Here is a 24,122-nt window from a genome sequence, read left to right on the forward strand (position 1 = left end):
GTGGTATATCCAGATAATGGAAAAATTTTCAGCACTGTTAAGAAATGAGCTATCAGGGCACCCAAGTGTTTCAGCTGATTGAGCATCTGACTAGGAGTTTTGGCTCAGTCATGATCTCAGGGTCCTGGGATTAAGCCCATGTCAGGCTTCCCACTTAGCAGGGAGTCTGCTTGGGATTCTCTTTCCCTGCCCCTCCCCCCACACTCTCTCTAAAAAATAAATAAGTAAATATTTAAAAGAAATGAGCTATCAAACCATAAAAGACATGGGAGAAACTTAAATGTGTATTACTAAGTGAAATAAGCCAACATGAGAAAGCTGTTATGATTCCAATTACATGACATTCTGGAAAGGCAAAACTTAGGGGACAATAAAAAAATCTTTGTTTGCTAGGGGTGAGGGAAGGAAGGGTTAGGTAGGGCACGGAGGATTTCTATCACAGTGATATTATTCTGTGTGGTAACAAAATGATGGATACCTGTCATGTATTTGTTCAAACCCATAGAACATAGAACACCAAGAGCGAATCCTAATGTAAACTATGGATTTGGGGTGACAATGATGGGTTCATGTGGATTCATCCATTGTAACATATGGTTACTCTGATATGTGGATGCTGATAGTGGCGAGAATGTGTTATGGCAGTGGGGTATATGGGAACTCTGTACTTTCTTCTCAATACTGCTATGGACTTAAAACTGCCCTAAAATATAAAACAAAATAAAACAAAACAAAAAACCTAAGTAAGAAATGGATACAGAGGGATTATGAACTCTGCAGTCTGATATTATTATTGATATGAGTATATAGTCAGTCTCATGTGCTTCTAGTAAAATAAAATTATGCTAACCATAGTAAAAAAAAAAAAAGGGGGGGGGGTGAGGCTAGGGTTTGTAACCCACTCCACCCTGTGTGGCTTGTGGGCCAATGGAACAGACCCTGTGTTGGGAACTCAGTGCCTGGTCTCCTTCCTGGCACTGCCTCTGGTTTCCTGAGTCAGGTGAGGTGCTGCTGGTGTGAGCAGGAGGTGGCCTAGCCCCTACTTTACTCTCCAGGCTGTGTCCTAGGCCCCACATGGCCCAAACAGAAGTGAGTCTGATGTGCAGTGACTCCTGGACCCATTGTTCATTCTTGTTCCCTTGGCACAGATGCCAACTCTGGATCTAATTGTACTTACGGTTCCAGGACAGGAGGCCTGATCTTAACTTGGGGTGTTCTGGGGACAAGTGATAAAGAACATTTCCTCTGCCTTTTTTGTGATCTCAAAAAAAAAAAAAAATGGGTCAAGTTGTGACAGAAAACCCACGGAAAGCCAGCACCAGAATCAGACCTGCCCTGCAACAGATCTGAGGGAGAAATCCCAGGTGTCAGTGCTACCCACATGATGGTTAATATCCAGTGCATCATGCACCTGTTCAATACGTCCAAAAGCATTAGGATTTATTTTCCGAAGAGCTTGCCCAAGGTCACACAGCTACTGTGGGGATAGCAGAGTTGGGAAGGGAGTGAGCACATTTTTCTGTGGTCTTACCACAGGTTGTCTGGCAATCTTAGAATTCAACTATCTCAACATTCTCTTCACTCACATAAAATGCTGGAATTGTTTCTACTTCAGCCAATGCTCAAACACTTCTGCAGACAGACCTCAGGCTGACCAGTGCTTTAAAGGACAGATGATCATTTATCTTCCTAAAAAAAACCTTTGGCACTAATACAAACGTCATATAATTCCTTCTAAGATTCAACCACACTCATTCCTCTAAAAATCCTCTCTCACCTGCAATTCAAGAGATTGATAAAGATCACGTCTCCTCTGTCCAGGCATTCATTTTGCAAGTCTTTACTGGCTCCTCGTGCCCCGTAATGGGCTTGGGAGGATTCAGAGGTAATTGAGGCTTGGTCACAGTCCTCAGGCTGTGCACTGTCTGGGCAGCCAGTCAGACCCATGCTAGAATTAGCCAACCTTTTCAGCAAACAATTACCATGTGCCGGGCACTGTGTTAAGGGCTTTGCATGGCTCAACCTTAACAACAATCATCTGAAGTAGAAACTTTTGTTGTTCCCATTTAATGGATCAGAAAATTGAGGCTGAGACAGGTTTAGTCCCAGGTTACATAGCTAGTAAGTGGCAGAGCTGAGATCTGGAGTCTTTCATCTGACTCCAGAACCAGTGTTCATTTCCACAACGTTTTACTGACACAGATCAAAGGTCCAACCTGAGATTCTTTGATTCTGTTGGCGAAGGGTTGGTCTGTCTTCTTCAGTGACCTCACTGGCAATACTAATTCTCCAGAGTATCTTAGAGGCTACTTCTAACACAAGATTTGCCCGCTTTCACCATCTAGAAAGAATGCCTTTCTTTTCTGAACCCCTGGGGAACACAGACTTCACTCATGCCATTCTCTCTGGGATTTCCACTAGATCTTCCTCCGTGAACTCTGAGAGCCTTAGAGGCAGGGACATACTGGTGTCTTGTGTTCATTGTTGTAACCCCATGATGTCTGGGTCCTCAATAATTTTGAATGAAAGGATACCTAAAAAGTTATGCTTATAATTAGAAGCATTATCTTCAAGGTACATTATCTGTTGCCCCTAAACACAACTTTCCTACTTCTCTCTTTGCCTGTCAGAAATGGAGAACTCATGGGGGATTGTGCAATTGAAACTTGGGTTAGGTTCCCCGCTCAGTGGGGAGTCTGTTTGAAATTTCCTCTCTCCCCACTTGCATGCTCCCTCTCTCAAATAAATAAATAAATATCAAAAATTTAAAAAAGAAACAAGTGAAAAAAAAAAAGAAATGGAGAACTCAGATTTAGCTTTTTGAGCTATGGAAAAGAAGGAAAGAATTCCCACAAAATTCTAAAAGTACAAGATCCTAGACCCAGGAGCTTCTGTTAGGGGAGGAAAGGACACTTACAAGATCCCACTGACCTTTCCAGACAATAGGAGCCCTGGTGGGAGAGTTGCTGAGCCATGCCTGGGACCTCTAGGGGCATTTCTTGGGCTGCACCATTCATGGACTGGCTGCTGGTGGAAGTGCCCCCAGCCCCAGCAGGTGAGCAACTCACTTGTCAGCTCCAAACGCTGTGTGGGTGTGGGGTTAGGAGTCTCCATGATTTTGACAGAAGCTTGAGCAAGACCAGCTCTGGCGTATAGGAGCTGAAAGGCCCAGCTCTTGGCTGTTTGAGCCTTAGCAGCCTCAGGAACAAAATACAGCTCTGCCCCATGGCCTGGAGTGGTGCAGGCTCTCTGCTCCTTAGGAGAACGAAAGACCACAGACATGAACTGGCGGAGGAATAGGCTGCTCCTCAGCTCGTACAGAGAATCCTCACAGCTGCCCTAAGAACCTGCTCTTTTCCTTCTTCCTTCCTGCCTCCAATACTGGTTGAGTACGCATGTGCCTGGCAATTTGCTGGATGCAGAGAGCCCACTGGTTCCAGGCAGTGTGGTGCCTGCTTTCCATGACCTTAACTGAACATCATGAATATTTATCAGGGCTTCTCCTAAATAAGTAGAAAATTTCAACTGTAGTCAGTGCTCTGAAGACTTACATGTAATAAAGCTGATACTCTTAGAAAGGAGTCAGCAAGGGTTTTCCTGAGAAAAAGGGAAGTCCCCTGTGTGGCAACGTTCTTTTCACCTCATTGGTCTAATTAAAATGTGGCTCTCCTGAGGTCACCACTTTCTCTGCAGGTCACTGTTTCTAAATAGTTTGCCCTCCCCCCTGCCTTAGACACCTACTGCCCTCATCATACCCTAGATTTTGTCATCACCAAAGATTGCACCACCTTCAAAATCTCTACTGCGAGCATCCTCTTCTCTGGGTGGCTTAGGAACTCCTATTGGTCCATCTTTTGTCCACTAGTTTGCAGACTCTACCAGATCTTCATCCTCAGGGCCTCTAGTCTACCAGTGCTGTTCTGCTTCCTATCTGCTGCTCGTCTGCTCGTATCCTCACTCCCATTTTTACCCAGTGATTGGGAAGTCATTGCTGTCACTTTTGCTACACACTGATATCCGTCTTGTCCCTCTCCCTGTGTTGTGTCTAACTTTCAAAGCCACAACACATCTAACATTGTCTAGACGTGCCCTTGCCCCATGTGGAGACCACACCTGAGCATTTGAATGGGGTGAGAGAAAAATACACACATTTCCCAACTGGTCGCATCATAAATTTATGAACACACACCTCAGGTGGGTCCTAGCACCGCTGGCAAAATCTATAACTTGTCTTATTTGTGTTGCCCTCCCATGCTTCAGGAGGACTATTTCCTAGTTCTTCTCCTGATTCAAACCTCTGTGACTCTCAGCTGTTCACACTGCTCATACTTCACTGAGGAAATAGAAACAATCAGAAGAGAACTGCCTTATCCTCTGGCCATTCAATCTATCCACTGACCTGTGTCTGCATCCATACATCAGGCTTTTCTCCCATGAAAATAAGAGAGCCATCCTCATCTATCTTAAGTCTCTTTACCTTGAACACTGACCCCATCCCCTTTCCTTTCCTTACTCAAGAGTGTTGCTGTTGCCATGATCCTTCGCTCTCTTTTGGACCATTAAAATTCCCCTTCCTATTGCGTTGTTCCAATGAACATATAAACATAATAGAGTAATTTTCTCTCATCTCTTTCATAACAAAACTCTTTGAAAAAATTATCTCTATGCACTCTCTCCAATTTTTCATTTTCCATTCTTCTGAATATCCTGTGGCAGACTTTGATCCTTATTTCACTGAAGTTATTCTTGTCAAGGGTAACAATACCTCCTGTTCCAAAATCCAGTGGTTCAACCTTGGTTCTCTTTTTGTCTTAACAGGGGTAGAAATTTCAGTCCTCTTTATACTTGATTTAAGTAGAAGAAGAAATTTCAGTCCTCTTTACACTTATCCAACTGGTGGATAAACTCTAAGGTGCCACCTCTCTTGATATGGTATTTGTGCTCTTATATATCCCCTCTTGAGTATGGGTCTGACCTGTGCTTGCTTCTGACCAATAGAATGTGGCAAAGGTGATGGGGTGTCACTTTCATGATTACATTACATCATATATGATTTTTATCTTACTAGCAGATTCTCTCTAGAGGGCTCATAGCCTAGCTGGCTTTGGGGAAGTGGCAACGTGAGAAGGCCAACATGGCTAGGTACTGAGGGCCAACAAGAAGCTGATGGCCAATGAGAGGTTGGGGCCTTCAGTCCTATAATAGCAAGTTAATTAAATGTGCCAACAACTTGAGTGAACTTGGAGGAAGACTCTTTGCCAGTTGTGTCTCCAGATGAGAACGCAGCCCAGCTAACACCTGCCTTCAGCCTTGTGATCCCTGTAAGCAGCTAAGTCATGCATGAACACTTGACCCACAGAAACCAGGAGACAATAAATTTATGTTACTTTAAGCCATTTTAAGCTTGTGGTAATTTGCTACACATCGATAGAAAACCAATGCAACTACTCGTCTTTTATATACAGTTGTTGCTGTATTTTTTTTTCCACAATGGCATCTTATATTAGATTTTTTAAAAGTCTCAGATACAGTTTGTTTGCATGTTAAACAGGTGACATTCTGTGCCTTCATATGGCAAATGATAACCACAAAACCTTGGGTCTAAGTGAGGAGTTATAGGAGAACCTAGAGGTTCTCACACTTGCTACCAAGTGTAACCTTGAACAAATAAATTTGTCTCTCTGGGGCTGATTTCCCATGTGTTGAATGAATGGGTTGCAGCAGACCATCTCAAAGAAACTCTGAGACTCTGAGGTGTGATATATGATGATTCTGTGGCTGACCTAGGACCCGCTCAGTCATCATTGGAAGGAGGATGATAGCTGAAGCAGGATAAAGGACTCACAGAGCTGGAAGATTTAGGAGATGAAATTCCTTCCTCTATCCAATGAGAAGCTGAAGCCCAGACTGAAAAGGAATTGCTAGTCAATGCCAGAGCTGGCCTCGGCCTTTTCCTTTGGGCTGCTATGTCGGGGCTTGTTCAGTGGCAGCAGGAGGCCCTTCTCTCTTCTAAGGGCCTCCTAGGCCCTTTGTTAGCATTGTGAGGTAAACTCAAGGTCTGCCCGCCCTGCAGATGGGCTTGAGGGTTTGCTCCAGATCTCTTAAAGTGCCTGGGCCCAATCCTGGGAATATTCCTCATCCAACAGTGCTTTCTCCTGCCTTATTCCAGGGGGACTACCAGTTGGCCCTGTCTTGTGCCAAGGAAGCTATTGGCTGAATAAAAGGTTAGGGGAGTGTCTGTGGGTGAGGTGGAATCTGTAAGCAGGTAAGTGTTGGGGGGCTACAGCTTTGGAGAACCTGAGCCCAGTTAAGTTCTTGGAGGTTTATCCCAACACAATCTTTTTATTTATTTATTTTTTAAGATTTTATTTATTTATTTGACAGACAGAGATCACTAGTAGGTAGAGAGGCAGGCAGGGTGGGGAGGGAAGCAGGCTCCCTGCTGAGCAGAGAGCCTGATGTGGGGCTCTGTCCTGGGACCCTGGGATCATGACCTGAGCTGAAGGCAGAGGTTTTAACCCACTGAGCCACCCAGGTGCCCCCCAACACAATCTTTTTAAAAAAATTAATACTTAAAATAATGCCCAGGGTTAAACTATTATTTTTTTAACCAAAGGATTTATAATAAAAAAGTAGAGTCTCCTTATCTAACCTTCTCCATGCGAGTCCCTCTTTCTGGGGTTAAACTTCTTTAAATCAGTTTTTCTATTCCAGTTCTTTCATACAATAAACTTTAATGATATTTTTAAACTTATCAGTATGATGTTAGATGAAAATTTATACCTGTTTTAGTTATTACTTATCTTTGTAACTTAAAATCACATAACCATAAATATAAATTTATTGTAAATTATAAATATTTGTATCCGTTTCCTTTTGCTGTTACAACAAATTACCACAAACACCATGGATTAAAACAACACAAACTTATTCTCATACAGTTCTGGAGGTCAGAGGTCCTAAAATCAAGATGTTGGCAAGGTATTCTTTCTGGAGGCTATAGGAAGAAGAATCGGCTTCCTTGTTTTCCCAGCTTCTAGAAGCCTTTCGTGTTCCTTGCATGGAATTCCTTCCTCTGTCTCCAAAGGCAGTAGAATAGCATCTTCTCTAGTCTCTGATCCCCCTGCCTCCCTCCTTTAAGAACGCTTGTAATTACATTAGATCCACCCAGACAATCCAGGATAATCTCCTCACCTCCACATCCTTAATTTAATCCCATCTGCAAAGTCCTTTTTTGCTATCCAAGGCAATATATCCTCAGGTTGTGGAGATTAGGATGTGGACATGTCTGGGGACCATTATTCTGCCTCCTCCACTATACATCCCAGATTCCCTGGAACAGTCCCACTAAATGCCTACTGTCCTGATGCAAATATTAATAATAATAAAAGCCTCTTTCATTCTCAAAAGTGTCTCCATTTCACATGATATGAACACCCTACTTAACCAGGGTTTCTCAACCTTTTTTATATTATAACACACGTAGAAAATGATAGCATTTTATAGATCCTCAGGATAAAAGAACAAGCCTGCTTATGGCTAGAGGAAACTCTCAGGAGCTCCAGCAGCCTTAAGATCTGCCTGGCTGCTTCGAGGGGCACGAGGATCCATATCTCAGCACCCCTATATCCAATTTATGGTACTCATTGGCCAGTGCACACCATTGGGAAAGTCTTCCTTACACTAAACAGTATGTTTAAAGTTTGTTCTTGTGATGCCCTCCTGTTGAGCAGCATTTGGTTCCAATGAGTATAGTTGGGTCTCATGCACATGACTGATGCTCCCGCTGATTAATTCAGGTTGTCAGACTGATGTGCTCCTTGCCATCTTTTCACGAATGCCTCCCAGTTCTGTGCCTGCAGAATCTGCTGTCCCTCACATGCTCTCCCGTGCATCAGAGTGCTGGCATTGGTGGCAAAGCAGTCTTCCTGGGGTCACAGGAGAGGCTTTTGAAGAGCTCACACAAATCTTCTCTGGGACTCCAGAGTGTGTAAGACTCTTAGCTTTGTGACATATTTTTCTTCTTTAAACATACTTTGTTACCATAAACATATTAGGGGTAAACATCTTATCATCATTACTGCCTTTCAGATCATTGAAAACACACTTACACACACACACACACACACACACACACACACACACACACCAGCTTGGCCAAGAGGCACATTACAGTGTGTCAATCAGACACCAGCACTTTTCATATGTACTTGAGCTGATACTTGTTTTCTTAGCAGGGTCCTTGTTTTAATTGCTGCTTTTTATTTCCACTCTGTTCCTCATTTACTGTACAGTATGCACTCTCCATAGTCCTCAGCATGTCATGTCATGATGGTGTTTGGCCTTTATTATAGGAATTTTGTCTCTTCCAACATCCATACCAAATTAAGGATTTAAAAATTAATTTTCAGCATTTGTGCCACTTAACATATCCTTGAATTGTACTAGCTTCAGAATATTTTAAATTATACTGATGATGAGTGGTTATACCACAGCTAATAATTACCCACATCACCCACAGAGGTTCCTTGTGACCAGTGGCATTTCTCTGGATTCTCACAGAAGTGGGTGGGGACTTCTGTGTCCCAACCAAAGTGGCCACTGTGTGGCAGTAATAGTGTAACACAATTCACAGCTTCCTTGGGAGTATCAGTCTGGCTATTATGAGATACTTTGTGAAATGTTAGATTTGAGTGGGATTCTACTGTTATAAATTCTGGGTACAAAGTGGAACTTTACTATTATTTTTATATACAGCCATCTTAAATTCATGTCATTCAGATATGTATACAGACTGTGTTGTGTATATGCACCCTGTTTTATTTTTTCTTAACAAAATGTGATCATTTTCTGTTATGTTGTTACTCTTGTGTGAGGTGGGGGCCCAGGGCTTGGAGGCTGGAGTGAAGAGACCCATGATGTGTGTGTGACTCTGGGTGCACCTTTCCTCCTCTCTGGGGCTCAGTTTCTCCAGCAAAGGACCCCTAGCGGCCTGTCCTTGCCACTGTCTTCCTGGTCTAGGAGAAGGCAGCTCCATTCTTCCTGTGGCTCAGGCCAAAGTATTTGTCTCCCCTCTCTCATACTTCATTTCCTATCCATCAACACTGGACATTTCTAATCTGCCATAAAAATATATTCAGAAACTGACCACTTCTCACCACCTTCACTGTGGTTATTCTTGTCCAATCATCGCACTCTTATTCTAGATTACAGCAACTGCCTCCTGACTGGTCTACCCTGTTTGCCCTTGCCCATATCAACCCAATAGACAGGCATCCTTCTAAACCCAAGTCAGATCACAGCATTCCTCTGCTCATACTCCTCTAATATCTTACCATCTCACTCAGAGTAAAAGCACACAGAGTAAAAAACTCACAGAGGTCTACAATGTTTGCACCCAGTTGTTCTTGCTCTGACCTAATTTACTCCTTTTCCCGTAGCAGACTCTGCTATGGCCACACTGACCTCCTTGTATTTACTTAATTCCAGTATAGTTAATGTACACTGAATATAGTATTAATCTTGGGGGTATAGCATAGCAATTCAACACTTTCATACATGAGCCAGTGCTCATCATGGTAAGTGTATTCTTAATTCCCTTCACCTATTTCACACATCACCGCACCTGCCATCCCTCTGGTAACTATCAGTTTGTTCTCTATAGTTAGGAATCTGTTTCCTGGTTTGTCTCTCTTTTTTTCTTTGTTCATTTGTTTTGTTTCTTAAATTGCACATATGAGTGAAATCATCATATGGTATCTTTCTCTGGCTTATTTCACTTAGCATTATATCCTCTAGATCCATCCATGTTGCCACAAATGGCAAGTTTTCATTCCTTTTCATGGTTGACTAATATTACTATATATATATTAATATTATATATATATATATACACACACACATATATATATCTCACACCTTCTTTATCCATTTATCTATATCAATGGACACTTGGGCTGCTACCACAGTTTGGCTATTGAAAATTATGTTGTAACAAACATAGGGCTGCACATGTCTTTTCAAATTAGTGTTTTTGTATTCTTTGTGTAAATACCCAGTAGTGGAATGACTAGATCATACAGTAATTCTTTTTTTTAAATTGTATTTATTTATTTGACAGACAGAGATCACAAGTAGGCAGAGAGGCAGGCAGAGAGAGAGAGGCGGGTAAGCAGCTTCCTCACCAAGCAGAGAGCCCAATGTGGGGCTCAATCCCAGGACCCCAGGACCATGACCTGAGCCAAAGGTAGAGGCTTAACCCACTGAGCCACTCAGGTACCCCATCATATGGTAATTCTATTTTTAATTTTTGAGAAGACTTTCCACAATAGATGCACCAGTTTGCAGTCCCACCAACAGCACATGGGAGTTCCACTTTCTCCACATCTTCACCAATAGTTGTTTCTTGTGTTTTTGGTTTTAGCCATTCTGACCAGTGTGAGGTGATATCTCATTTGTTGTTTTGACTTGTATTTCCCTGATGATGATTGATGTTGAGCATCTTTTCATGTGTCTGGGACTATCTGTATGTCTTCTTTGGAGATTTGTCTGTTCATGCTTTCTGCCCATTTTTAAATTGGATTTTTTAAAGAGGTATTGAGTTGATAAGTTCTTCAGATATTTCAGATACTAGCCCCTTATTGAACGTATCATTTGCAATTATCTTCCCCCATTCAATAGATTGTCTTTTAGGGTTTTTTTTTTTAAAGATTTTATTTATTTATTTGACAGACAGAGATCACAAGTAGGTAGAGAGGCAGGCAGAGAGAGAGGGGGAAGCAGGCTCCCTGCTGAGCAGAGAGCCCGATGCGGGGCTCGATCCCAGGACCCTGAGATCATGACCCAAGCCGAAGGCAGAGGCTTTAACCCACTGAACCACCCAGGTGCCCCGGTTGCCTTTTAGTTTTGATTGTTTCCTTTGTTGTGCAGAAATTTTTCCTTTGGATGTAGTCCCAACAGTGTATTTTTTGCTTTTTTTTTCTCTCACCTCAGTAGACATAACTAGAAAAATATTGCTACAGAGAATGTCAGAAAGTACTGCCTGTGTTCTCTTCTAGGATTTTTATGGTTTCAGGTCTCACATTTAGATCTTTAATCCAGTTTGCATTTATTTTTGTGTATGGTATAAGAAAGTGGTCTAGTTTCATTCTTTTGCTTGTAGCTGTCCAGTTTTCCCAGCACCATTTGTTGAAGACTCTCTTTTCCCCATTGGATATTCTTGCCTCCTTTGTCATAGATTAGTTGACCATATAATCTTGGGTTTATTTCTGGGCTCTTTATTCTGTCCCATCAGTCTATGCATCTAATTTTGTGCCAGTGCCAACTGTCTTGATTACTTGAAGACTGGGATTGTATTACCTCCAGTCTTGTTCTTCCTTTTTAAAATCATTCTGGCTATTTGAGGTCTTTGTGATTCCATACAAATTTTAAGATTTTAATATTTTTTGTTCTAGTTCTGTGAAAAATATTGCCGGTATTTTAATAGGAACAAATAACAGCATTTGTTCTTCCAATCCATGAGCATGGAATGGTTTTCTGTTTGTTTGTGTCATCTTTACTTTCTTTCACCAATGTTTTATAGTTTTCAGAGTACAGGTCTTGGTACCTGTAATAAACATAACCTCCTTAGTTATGTTTATTCCTAGGTATTTTATTCTTTTTCGTGCAATCGTAAATGGGATTATTTTCTTAATTTCTCTTTTTGCTACTTCATTATTAATGTGTAGAAATGCAACAGATCTCTGTATATTGATTTTGTGTCCTGTGACCTTACTGAATTCATTTATCAGTTCTAGTAGTTTTTCGGTGGAGTCTTTAGGGTTTTCTATATATACTATCATGCACACTGACCTCCTTTTAATTTTTCAAATAGGCTAGGCACAGTCCCTCCTGGGGCTTTAGCCCATGTTATTGCCTCTGCCTAGAATGCTTTTCTCAAATGCACAGGGCTGGTTCCTCACCTACTTTAGGACTTTGTTTAGATACTGCCTCTCAGTGGTATCTTCCCTAACTATTTAAAGAGACTGCAATCCCTTTTCTCTGCCTCCAGACTCCCTCTCCCACGTTCCTGATTTTTCTCCATAGCAGGTACACCTGCTGACACAATATGTATATTATTTGTTTGGGTTGTCTATTCCCCCTCACTAAAATGTAAGCTTCACAGGGGCAGAATTTTTGTCTGTTTTGTCCACTGTTCTATTTCCAGTGCCCAGCACATAGATAATAAGTATTTATCAATGAAAAAACACAAATTTCCTTATTCTTATCTTCTTTTTTTTAAAGATTTTATTTATTTATTTGACAGAGAGAAATCACAAGTAGATGGAGAGGCAGGCAGAGAGAGAGAGAGAAGGAAGCAGACTCCCTGCTGAGCAGGGAGCCCGATGCGGGACTCGATCCCAGGACCCTGAGATCATGACCTGAGCCGAAGGCAGCGGCTTAACCCACTGAACCACCCAGGTGTCCCTCCTTATTCTTATCTTCTTACTCTTCCATATGATTCTTCATTTTTTATTACATTTTTAACTTCCAAGAGCTGCTTTTCCCCCTCAGAGTATTTTTTAAAAGCAATATTTTTGTTGCTGTTCTTATGTCATGATTGCAACATCTTATCTCTCTGAGGGTATTTGTTTGTGCACTTGTTTTTTGCACAGTCTCTTCCAAAATGCATCATGGGTTTGCACATTGGATTACTCTTTCATCTTAACAGTCTTGGATCTTGGATGTCTGATAATCTCATATACATTCTTTTAAAGATTTTATTTATTTGACAGACAGAGATCACAAGTAGGCAGAGAGGCAGGCAGAGAGAGGGGAGGGGAAGAAGCAGGTTCCCTGCTGAGCAGAGAGCATGATGCGGGGCTGGATCCCAGGATCTAGGGATCATGATCTGAGCCAAAAGCAGAGGCTTTAACCCACTGAGCCACCCAGGCACCCCCTCATTAACATTTAAAAATAAACCTTAAGGAGTTCAGTTTATCTACAATCAAGTTAACGTATCTAATTAGCCAGGTAATGGCTTTTGACAAATGTAAAAACCCACAGAACCAGCTTCTCAATCAATATATAGAACATTAGCATCATTCCAGAAAGTTTTCTCTGTCCCCTTGTAATCCCCAACCCACACATCCCAAGCAGTTATTGTTCAGCTTTCTGTCAATGGACTCAATTTTGCTCATTCTCTAAATATTTATAAATCAAGTCATATATTATGCAGTTTTTTGTGTCTGGTTTCTTCCATTTGCCATAATGAGATTCATCCACATTTTTGCATATATCAATGGTTCCTTTCTACTCTATATGACATGGTTTGTCTATCAATTCACCTATTGATAAGTATGTAGGTTGTTACTAGTCTAGCTTTATTGAACTGTCTGCTATGAAATTACAATTCTGTGTGGACAACAGCTTGAACAAAAGTGAGGCAAGCCAAGAAGCCTAGGTCACAAAATTTAGGAGGCACTCACGCTTGGGTTCAGGTAAGTTGCCAACCCTGTACCTGTAAAACCCTGAAAGTGAGTGTCTCCTTAAATTTCTCACTTGCACTTTGCTTGCCTCACCCTAGTCCAGAACTTGCTGTGGATAAACATTTTGATTTTTCTTGGGTAGATAACTAGGAGTGGAATTGCTGGATCACAGGAGAGTTGTCAGTTTAACTTCATTAAAAAGGTAACTGTCAAAACAGTTTTCCAAAGTGGTTGCATCATTATACACTCCCATCAACAACTGATGAGACTTGAGTTGCTCTACAGCCTAACCAACAAGTGTATTTCCAGTTTTCTGTTCTGTTGCCACAGACCAATGTGGCTCATCCTGTGACTCTTGTTGTCATACTCATCTTCTTGGCTTCCCTAATCCAACCCAGATTCAGAAGAGCTTTTGCTGAACTCTTTCTGTGCCCATGGTTGCAAACAAAAGAAATAACAGCTATACAGCTCTAAGTGAACTCTCTTCATCTTCAGGCAAAATGTTTTCACTGATGCATTTCTGAGATCTGCCCCCACTGGGGCCATTTATTTCTCTTTAAATTTCTTTTCCATTGTCCTTCATAGCTTCTATCTGATCTCAGCTGCTTTTGTTAGCCTTTACATGTATTTTGGTACCTGTGGATTCTATCTTCTACCTTTCCTGAAAATAGAGTTTTCAAAGTTTTTCCTTTTTGCTTTTGCATTGTTTTCTACAAGAGTCAAAGTACTTATAAATGTATCCATATTGAACAGGAAATCTTTATTTGTATTTCTGAAGAAACTGTGGAAGCAGAGGTGGATTTATATAGTTGGAAGGAGATATAATTTTGTTAATTTCTAATTAGGACTGCATAATGATAGGGTTGATAGAATCTTAACAGTATCTGAAAATGATGCGACCTATTTTTCAAGGGCATCTCTAGTGAGAGTGTGGTGGCCAGGTACAAGAAAGAATCCTTATTATGTCAATGCACCCCAAGAGCAAACTGGGGAAGGCAAATTCCCACTGCCATCAGTAATTCCAACAGGGAGTTCTGTGGTTCTCATGAGATCTGCTTTTCTTGACTAAGACATTAGAAAGAGCCGTAGAATCAATGAGATTTAAGGCCTGGAGGTGACATGGACTCAGAAGCATTCCAAGCACAGTTCCTGGCACTGAGCAATGAACTGGTGGGTTATTGCAGGGATGGAATGAACTCACTGCCCTTCCTATTTTAAACTGAGCATGAATCTGCATTCTTCTCTCTTTCCCTGGTGAAATGAACCAACGGGTACCATCGGTTATAGAACATATAAAGATTTTAAATGGACATATATAAAGTAATGTGTGCATATGAAGTAATTTAGACAGTATAGACAGTGAAGAGCAGAAGTCTTAAGCAAAACCGTAAGTACTGCTATTCACGATTCTATGTTTTAATACCACAAATCTCTGTATGTCTCTCTCTACAAATAATTCTATAAATATATAATACAGGATATGGAGAATAATACATGCTGGTAACTGTGTAATTCTTTGGAGAAGAGAGTGAATTTGGAAGAAGGGAATTTTTCACTGTTTATATATTTATATATTGTCTAACATTTCTAAGAATATACTCATGTATTATATAATTTTAACTGACTATCTTAACAGCTTCATGGAGGTATAACCGACATACAATAAATTGCACATATTTTAAATTTTTTATTTCTTTTTAAACTGTACGTACTGAATGTGTATAATTTGATAATTTAAATCTATATTCACTTGTGAAACCATCACCACTATCAAGGTAGTGAAAATATTTGTCACCTGGCAAGTTTCCTTATGACCTTTCATAATCTCTCCTCTCCTGACCTCCCCACCTACTCCCAGGCAACCACTGATGTGTTTTCTGTCACTGACGATTATTTAACATCTTCTAAAATAGGAAATAAATGGAATATGTTTTCTGACTTCTTTTACTCAGCACAATTGTTTTAAGACTTATCCATTTTGTAGCCGTATCAGTAGTTTATTCTTTTTTGTGTGTGAATAATTACATAATTTTTATTTTATTTATTTATTTTTTAGTTACATAATTTTTAAAGGGAGAATTCAGGGCAAAGGAGGCAAGAGAAAGCTAGATAACACATACGCCTCAAACATCCTGAAATGTTGCCATCCATTTAAAAATGTTACTTAAGTGTTTAAATATACTGAAAAGATAACGTTGTCTTACCTCACACAGTCCCATTTCCATGAGCAACCACAAATGGGTTTGTGTAAGCTTCGAAAAACCTGACTAGGTGATTTTTTTTTTAAAGATGTCTTTTTTTGTATTATAAAAGCGACACATGCTCCCCGCGACGTGGTAAGGAAAACGCCGCGTGTGTAGACAGGAGCCCAGGGCTCAGGGGACAGAGCTCAAGGGACTCGCCGGCCTCGCTCCGAGCTCAGCGCCCCGCCCCGCCCCGTTGTCCCAGGCCCCAGGCCCCCCGAGCACCGCCCTGCCTGCAATGACAACAACTGGTCGCCAGGTGGTGCTGCGGCGCCGGGTTCCGGAGCTTCGTGACAGAAGGGGAGCTACAGCCAGCGGGGACACGTGACCCGGGGCTCCGGCTGGGGCTCCGGCGTCACGTGACGCGGCCCGGAAGCCGCGAGCCCCGGCACCTAAGGGGGATGGCAGGGGCTCCGCGCTGAGGCCAGGACAGGTGGGCTGCACCGAAGCGGGAGCCGGAGCCGGAGCTCGAGCGGTGAGTCTTCTCGCTGACCGGCCGGGGCTGCCGGCGAGTCACTGTCTCAGGCGGGACCCACGTCGCCTTCCTCGGGGGCGCAGCGGATGCTCGGGGTCAGGCACTGACCGACTTGGGGTGCGGGTCCGAGTCTCCCCGGCTTCCCACCCTCAGCCATGATAAGATGCGGGCACCCCTCCCGGGATGAGGCGAGCACTGTCTGGCGGCACTGTCTCCCTTGACCTCCCCTTGCCGTTTGACAGGTGGGGAAACTGAGGTAGCGAGCTGGGAAGGGTCAGCCAGACGACGAGCCAGGGCTTCTTCCACGCTTCCCAAAGGGGCCCCGTCGCCTCGGGCAGGTCACGCGCCCTCTGTGAGAACCCTGCTTGGGGGACTTGCGATGGTGGGTCTTCGGGTCATAGAGCTCCAGACCTGGGACCCCCTCCCCCCCGCCGGTGCAGCCCCCTTTTAGGACAGTTGGGGAAATCGAGGCTCGGGGCTTGCCTAAGGTCACACAGTGAGTGAGTGGCAGCCCTGCGACTAGAATCCAAGTCTCCCCAGGCTCCAGCAGCGGCTTGCTTTTCAGCACACCGCCTCCTGCAGACAGCTTGACGTGTGAACGGCACCCTCTCCCGTCCTCTCCTCTTCTGGCGCTCCCTTTTTTTTTAGCTCTGCATTCTCCATCCCCGGATTGGCTTGGTTCTGGGTGTGGTTCCCTGTTTCAGTGTTCACGATTTTTTCTGCAGCCTCATCATTATGTAGGTTTTGCTTCCAACGTCCTGCTATTTTGTGTAAATGGTGCCGAAATACGAAATAGGAATTGGAGTAAGCTCCTGGGTGGGTAGGTGGCTCCCAGCAGGGGTTGTGGAGAGCCCTGGGGTTAACCTGAAGAATGTAAAGCCCCGGCTTTAGTTTTTCTCTAGCTTGCTTGTCTCCTTTGGAGAATGTTGGCTATTTGGATGCAACCATTGGAGGTTTGCTGAAATGAGATAGTGTCGTGGTGTGATGGAAAGAACCAAGACTGGGGAATTGGGAGATACTGTTCTAACTCTGACACTTGCTTTGCAACCTTGGGTGACTCCCATCCTGGAATACAGTGATGGAGTTGAATCCCTAAGGACCTCTTCTGCTCTGACATTCTGTACCTTTAGCTCTGTTTGTCTTCTAATCCGAGCGGGTTTTCCCCTGGGTACATTACTGTCGCCTTGTGACAAGGGTTAATCCAGTTGTCCAGGAAGCAGTCTCCCTACTCCACTCATTTCTAGGTTACCATGAGATCCCCCTCTTTCTTTATCTCTGTATTAAGTCCAATCTAAATGTTGGCAGCTGAGAATGATTTCGACTGTCTTTAATCACTTTAAACATGATCAAGGCCTTCTTTGACTCTTGTCGAGAGCCTTGTCCACAGTAATTAACTTGTACGTTGAGAGTATGTTTTCTTTAAAGATGTGGAGGAAGTAAAGAGGACACAAAGCAATGGTCTTTTCCTCGGAGTTTGAGACGGTGGGGTAGAGGCTGTGTGAAGAAGAGGCTGCTGTGATGCCGCTATTAAGCCTCTCTTCCTTTGCTTTCTGAGTGTGTCATTTATAATGGCCTGCTATTGAGTCCTTATTTTCCCTTTAAACCATATAGCTTTTCATTCAGCCTCATCTCTCTGCAGCTGGAGTGCTCAGAGCTGGCTTTGTCTATTTTAAAGTCAGATTCCATTTCTTCTGCAATATTCCAGAGACTACAATGAAGACCAATGCATGCAAGTGCCAAAAGGGAAGTGGCTTTGGGTGAACTTAAGAACTTTCAAAGAATAAGAGCTCTTTCATGTTTCAGCACAGAGCATGGAGGTCCCTGTCACTGAAGATAATTGTCACTGGGCAATTACTTTTGGGAATGCTATAGATTATGTTATTGTGTTGGGTAGAGCTTTGGACTAGGTAAAATTTGAGGTTTTCTTCTAACTCAGGGGTACTGTGAAACTCTGGGAGGGTTTCTTTTTTTAATTTATATATTTAACAGACAGACATCACAAGTAGGCAGAAAGAGAGGAAGGGAAGCAGGCTCCCTGCCGAGCAGAGAGTCCGATGTGGGGCTCCATCCCAGGACCCTGAGAACATGACCTGAGCTGAAGGCAGAGGCTTCAACCCACTGAGCCACCCAGGCGCCGCCTGGGAGGGACTTTTTAGCATGAAGAATGTGAAGTAGAGTGGGTGTCCACTTCTATGACTGCCTTACTTTTCCCCTTGCCTCAGACAATTACTTTCTCTTGCGTTAAGTACTCTTGTTTTTTAATTTAATTTTATTTTTTAAATTTCTCTTCCCCCAGGGAGTGTCTGAATTCTTTAAATGCTTGCTATCTCTTCCAAGGTCAGATGCTGAAGAGTCCTTGTGCTATGAATGATACATTTCTTCTTTCCACCCTAACCTGAAAGCAGGGTTCTAGAACTAGGCTGAGTGAATGGACTTTGGTTTCTGCTTTGGCTGGCCTAGCTCTGATAACCCCTTCCAGAAGTGTGTGACTGACTGACCACCAACACCTAGGCTAGCTTTTCTCTTTGCCCACAGAGGAAACTCACGCTGATTCCTTTTACCTCAACCCAAGCCTTGCAGAAATCCTGAGCCTCTCTCCTTAAGCAAGGCCTTACTGGATCTAAGCAAACAAAGCTAGCTCTGTTTTATAGGTGTGGGGTCTCATGGATGAGACATTCTTAATGTGCCAGAATAGGAACCACATGATGTTGCATTTGGTCCCATCTTTTCTTTGATCTCCCAAACATTTCTCTTAGAAGCCTCGACACCCAGGACCAGCTCTCAGTAATAGGAAATATTCTCTAGTAGGAAATATTCCTTTGTGCTTCCCTATTCCGTGAAGTCAGGAATCTGTCTGTGTTACTGCGATGCTCATGGCACATAGATCACCATTTCCAAGACGAGCTGGCTCTGCTCTCCAGAGTGATGAAAAGGAGAACTGCAGAACTGCAAGTTTGCACAGTGAACTTTCTGACTTTCTGCTCTTAAAATTCTGTATAGTGATAATTGCATCTAGCTCTGAACTCATGTACTTTTTATTATGCAGAATTCCCCCTGCATGCCTAATCTTGCCCCTGTTTTGTTCCAAAGGAGATTGCAAGGAGGATAGATAATTTATGGTGTGATAGAAAAATGGACTGAATGTGGTATGTTGTATTCTAATCCCATGTCTTTAACTGGCTGGGGCCTTGCTTTTCTCACCTTTGAATGAGAAGCTGGGGCGTTAGGTCTTCTGTAAGTCATGCCTGGTTCTGACATTTAGTGGTTTTTATGTTTGTGTGTAAAAAGTGAGGGTGTTTGTCTCATCAGCCCCTCCTGGGCAGAGCCTGCTGAAGTCAGCAGCTGCTTTGCGGCTGCCCTCTCACCAGAATCTTTTAGGCAGGAATCAAATTATGAAATGTACTTCTGTGGTAGGTGAAATGGAGTTTCATCTGATTCCCTTTAAAAACAAATCACATGGAAGTTAGAAATTTTCATTTTCCTCCGTGTAGACCCCACATAGCAACACAGTCTGTTTCCTTGTTTATGATTTTGAAATTCCAGCAGTATAGAAGAGAAAAATGCATCTAAAGAATTTGCTGATTCTTAGGGTTCCAAAGTCTAACCCAGTGTAATTGTTTCAGAAAAATGGGTAGCACTTGTAGTCTGCAAATATCACCAATCCGTGAACTCTGTTAGGAAATGAGGCCTGGGGTGTGCCTATCATAAGATCATATATATTTTTCTAGTGCCTAGTATAAATCCACCTGTAATCAAGATCATTTAGGAAGATGGTTAAAAATAAAAATGTTCAGGTTGAATCAGATTGGGCCGAGAAATCTGTTTGGTTTTTTTAAAGCCATTTTATTGACATATAATTCACATGGCATGGCATACAGTTCAACCATGTAAAGTGTACAATTCAGAGGCTTTTAGTATATTCACAGAATTGTGCAGCTGTCACCACAATCAATTCTGGAGCCTTTCCACCTCCCCAAAAGAAACTGTTCCTTAGGTGTCCCCTGCTAATTCCTCTTAACTCCATACCCCAAGCCTTAGGCAACTACTACTCTGTTTTCTGCTCTAGACTTTCATATGAACAAAAGTATATCGTATATGGTGCTCTATGACTGACTTTTTTCAATTAAAATAATGTTTTCCAGGTTCACCCATGTAGTCACATGTATCAGTATTTAATTTTTTTTAATTTATTTTTTATTTATTTTCAGCATAACAGTATTCATTATTTTTGCACCACACCCAGTGCTCCATGCAATCCGTGCCCTCTATAATACCCACCACCTGGTACCCTGACCTCCCACCCCCTGCCCCTTCAAACCCCTCAGATTGTTTTTCAGAGTCCAGAGTGTCTCATGGTTCACCTCCCCTTCCAATTTCCCCCAACTCCCTTTTCCTCTCTAACTCCCCATGTCCTCCATGCTATTTGTTATGCTCCACAAATAACTGAAACCATATGATAATTGACTTTCTCTGCTTGACTTATTTCACTCAGCATAATCTTTTCCAGTCCCGTCCATGTTGCTACAAAAGTTGGGTATTCATCCTTTCTGATGGAGGCATAATACTCCATAGTGTATATGGACCACATCTTCCTTATCCATTCGTCCGTTGAAGGGCATCTTGGTTCTTTACACAGTTTGGCGACCGTGGCCATTGCTGCTATAAACACTGGGGTACAGATGGCCCTTCTTTTCACTACATCTGTATCTTTGGGGTAAATATCCAGTAGTGCAATGGCAGGGTCATAGGGAAGTTCTATTTTTAATTTCTTGAGGAATCTCCACACTGTTCTCCAAAGAGGCTGCACCAACTTGCAGTCCCACCAACAGTGTAAGAGGGTTCCCCTTTCTCCACATCCCCTCCAACACATGTTGTTTCCTGTCTTGCCAATTTTGGCCATTCTAACTGGTGTAAGGTATACCTCAATGTGGTTTTAATTTGAATCTCCCTGAGGGCTAGTGATGATGAACATTTTTTCATGTGTCTGACAGCCATTTGTATGTCTTCATTGGAGAAGTGTCTGTTCATATCTTCTGCCCATTTTTTATTGATAAATAATATTATATCAATATACCACGTTTCATTTATCCATTCATCAGGTTTATTTCCACATTTTGGCGCTTAGGGATAATGCTGCTGTGAACATTTGTGTACCAGGTTTTTGTGAGGACATACATTTTCATTTTAGGACATACCTAGGAGTAGAATTGCTGGGTCATATGGTAACTATGTTTTGAGTAATTGCAAGACTGTTGTCCAAAGTGGCTGTACCATTTTACATTCCCACCAACTGTCTTAGAGGGCTCTCATTTCTCCACAGCTTCACCAAAATTTTTTATTATCTATCTTTGATTTTAGCCATCTTGGTGGGTATGAAGTGGTCTTTGGTTCACATTTTCCTGATGGCCAGTGATATTGAATATCTTTTCATGTGGTTATTGGCCATTTTCACATCTTTGGCAATATGACTCTCCAGGTGCTTTGCCTATTTTTTAATTGGATTGACTTTTTATTATTGAGTTATAATAGTCCTTTGTATTTTCTGGATATAAGTCTCTTATCAGAAATATGATTTGCAGAAATTTTCTCCCATTATTTGTGTTTCTTTTCACTTCCTTGGTGTTGTTTGAGACACAAACATTTTTAATTTCAATAATGTCTAATTTACCTGGGTTCCCCCCTGGTTTTTTTTTTTTTGGCTTGTGCTTTTATTGTCATATCTAATTATCTAATCTGAGGTCATGAAGATTTATGCTTATGTTTTCTTCTAAGACTTCTATGGTTTAACTCCTGTGTTTAGGTCTTTGATCTGTTATGAGTTAATTTTTGCCTATGGTTTGAGATAGAGTTCTAACTTCATTCTTTGAATGTGAATATCCAGTAGTCCCAGCATGATTTGTTGAAAAGATGGTTCTTTTCCCATTGAATTATCTTGGCACTCTTGTCAAAAATCAGTTGACCATAGATGTGAGTGTTTATTTTTGGACTCTCAATTCTATTCCATTTATCTATATATCTATCTTTATGCCAGTACCTTATTATCTTGATTACTGTAGCTTTGTGCTAAGTTTTGAAATTGGGAAGTCCTCCAACTTTGTTCTTCTTTTTTAAAATTATTTTGGCTAATCTGAGCCTCTTGAATTTCCACGCGAATTTTAGAATCTGACAGTTTCTTGCCAGTTTCTGAAAAGGCAACTGGGATTTTGTTAGGCATTCAGCTAAAACTATAGGTCAGTTTGGAGAATATTGCCATCTTAACAACATTCAGTCTTCTAATCCTTGAACATTGGGGTGTTTTTTCAACTTTTTAGGCTCTTAATTTCTTTCAACAATATATTGTAGTTTTCATGTACAAGCCTTCCACATTCTTGGCTTAAATTTATTCCTAAGAATTTTATTCTTTTTTGATGGTATTGTAAAGAGACAGTTTCTCAATTTAATTTTCAGATTGTTCATTGGAAATTCATAGAAACACAACTGGTTTTTGTATTTTGACTTTGTATCTTACAACTCTGCCGAATTTACTAATTCTCGTAGCTTTAGTAGATAACTTTTTATGTGTTTACAAGTCACCCTTTAAAGTATTGTTTAGTTTTTGGTGATGAAGCTAAGTAATACTTCAGTACTGCCTCTCCCTCCCTCTATTCCTTTGTCCTCCCCTGACCTTCCCATATGCCCCCAAAGATAGATGATAGATAGATAGATAGATAGATATGGATTCTCTTTCCTTTGTTGGAATGGAAACCAATCAGTAAGCTCTTAGATGGTAATTTGTTGAGAATGTTTTATGTATTTTCAAAAGTGAGTAAATATGAGGCTGATAGGTGGATGAAAGATGCTCAGTTTTTATTTTGCTGAAAATTAAAGAAATGTAAAATTAAACAAGTACAAGGAGCCACCGTCTGTTTAAAAGAACAAAAATTAAAATGAGAAAAACCAACATTGGCAGAGTTATGAAGAGACAGTCATGTCCATATATTGTTAGTGACACTATAGGTTAGTTCAGCCATTTGTATGTTAAGAACCATAAAAATGAACTTATTAACCTAGTTCTATGCCAAAGATATGTCTCAAAAATTAAAAATTGTATGAATTCTTATTAGCTGTGCTATAATAGATTTTAAAAAAGAAAGCATAAACCTCAAATCCAACGATTAGGAACTAGTGAAGCAAATTATTATATCAACATAATGATGGACCATTATGTTGCAACTAAACATTATTAGTGTGTGTACTGTACAGATTCAAGGAAGAGTAGATATGAAATAAGTGGGAAAACCCTTAAAATAATGAGAATATTGATAACAAAAAATGGGTTATGTAAGAAATTTTTTAAAATGTTAAGTTTATACAAATAGCTGATATTTCAGTACAATTATGGTTGAATGTATACTTGAAGAAAAAAATATTTTTCCACTGAACAAAAAGTTTCTTACTTTGTAGTGGTTCACCCTTATAGGTCTAAATTCATTAGGAAAATTTTAACTTTGTGTTGATGGACCACACATAATATATAAACTTTTTTTCTTTGTCCTTAAGAACCTGAAGGACAAGCTTGTCCTGAATTTTCACATATCATGCCCCTCATGTTAACAGTTAGCAGGTGCTATTAAAATCTCCCACAGGGCAGGAATCACAATTGCACAAGAGATTTGGAAACCAGGTTTCATCAAAGGGAGCCCAGGGCAAGGTAGCGTGGCCTTGGAGGCCAACACTCAGTGGGGACAGCTAGAGAGCAAGGGAAGGCACCCTTGGTTGCAGAAAGAGCCCCAGAAGGAACTCCAGGAGGGACTACACCCACCCTCTATCGTGCTTAGATCCCTACTTCACAGCTCTGAGAAAGGCCTTCTGCTTGCGGTTTCCTAGGGATGGGGAACACGTTGTCTCCCAGAGCCGTCTGTTCCATTAGGTAACTCCTTTTGATAAAGATTTTTCCTT

The 24,122-nt window shown here is 41.5% G+C and overlaps 1 protein-coding gene across 1 annotated transcript in view; it reads left to right on the top strand.

The window, feature by feature from the left end:
* Window positions 1–16,049: 16,049 nt before the first annotated feature.
* The window catches only part of SLC36A1 (solute carrier family 36 member 1), a 45,961-nt gene continuing 37,888 nt past the window's right edge, over window positions 16,050–24,122 (top strand). Inside the window, exon 1 of the mRNA XM_059417193.1 lies at window positions 16,050–16,184. The gene's annotated coding sequence lies outside the window, so the exon portion shown is untranslated. The remainder of the gene's footprint in view (window positions 16,185–24,122) is intronic.

This window comes from Mustela nigripes, chromosome 12 (genome assembly GCF_022355385.1).
Source record: "Mustela nigripes isolate SB6536 chromosome 12, MUSNIG.SB6536, whole genome shotgun sequence".
NCBI classification, from domain to species: domain Eukaryota; kingdom Metazoa; phylum Chordata; class Mammalia; order Carnivora; family Mustelidae; genus Mustela; species Mustela nigripes.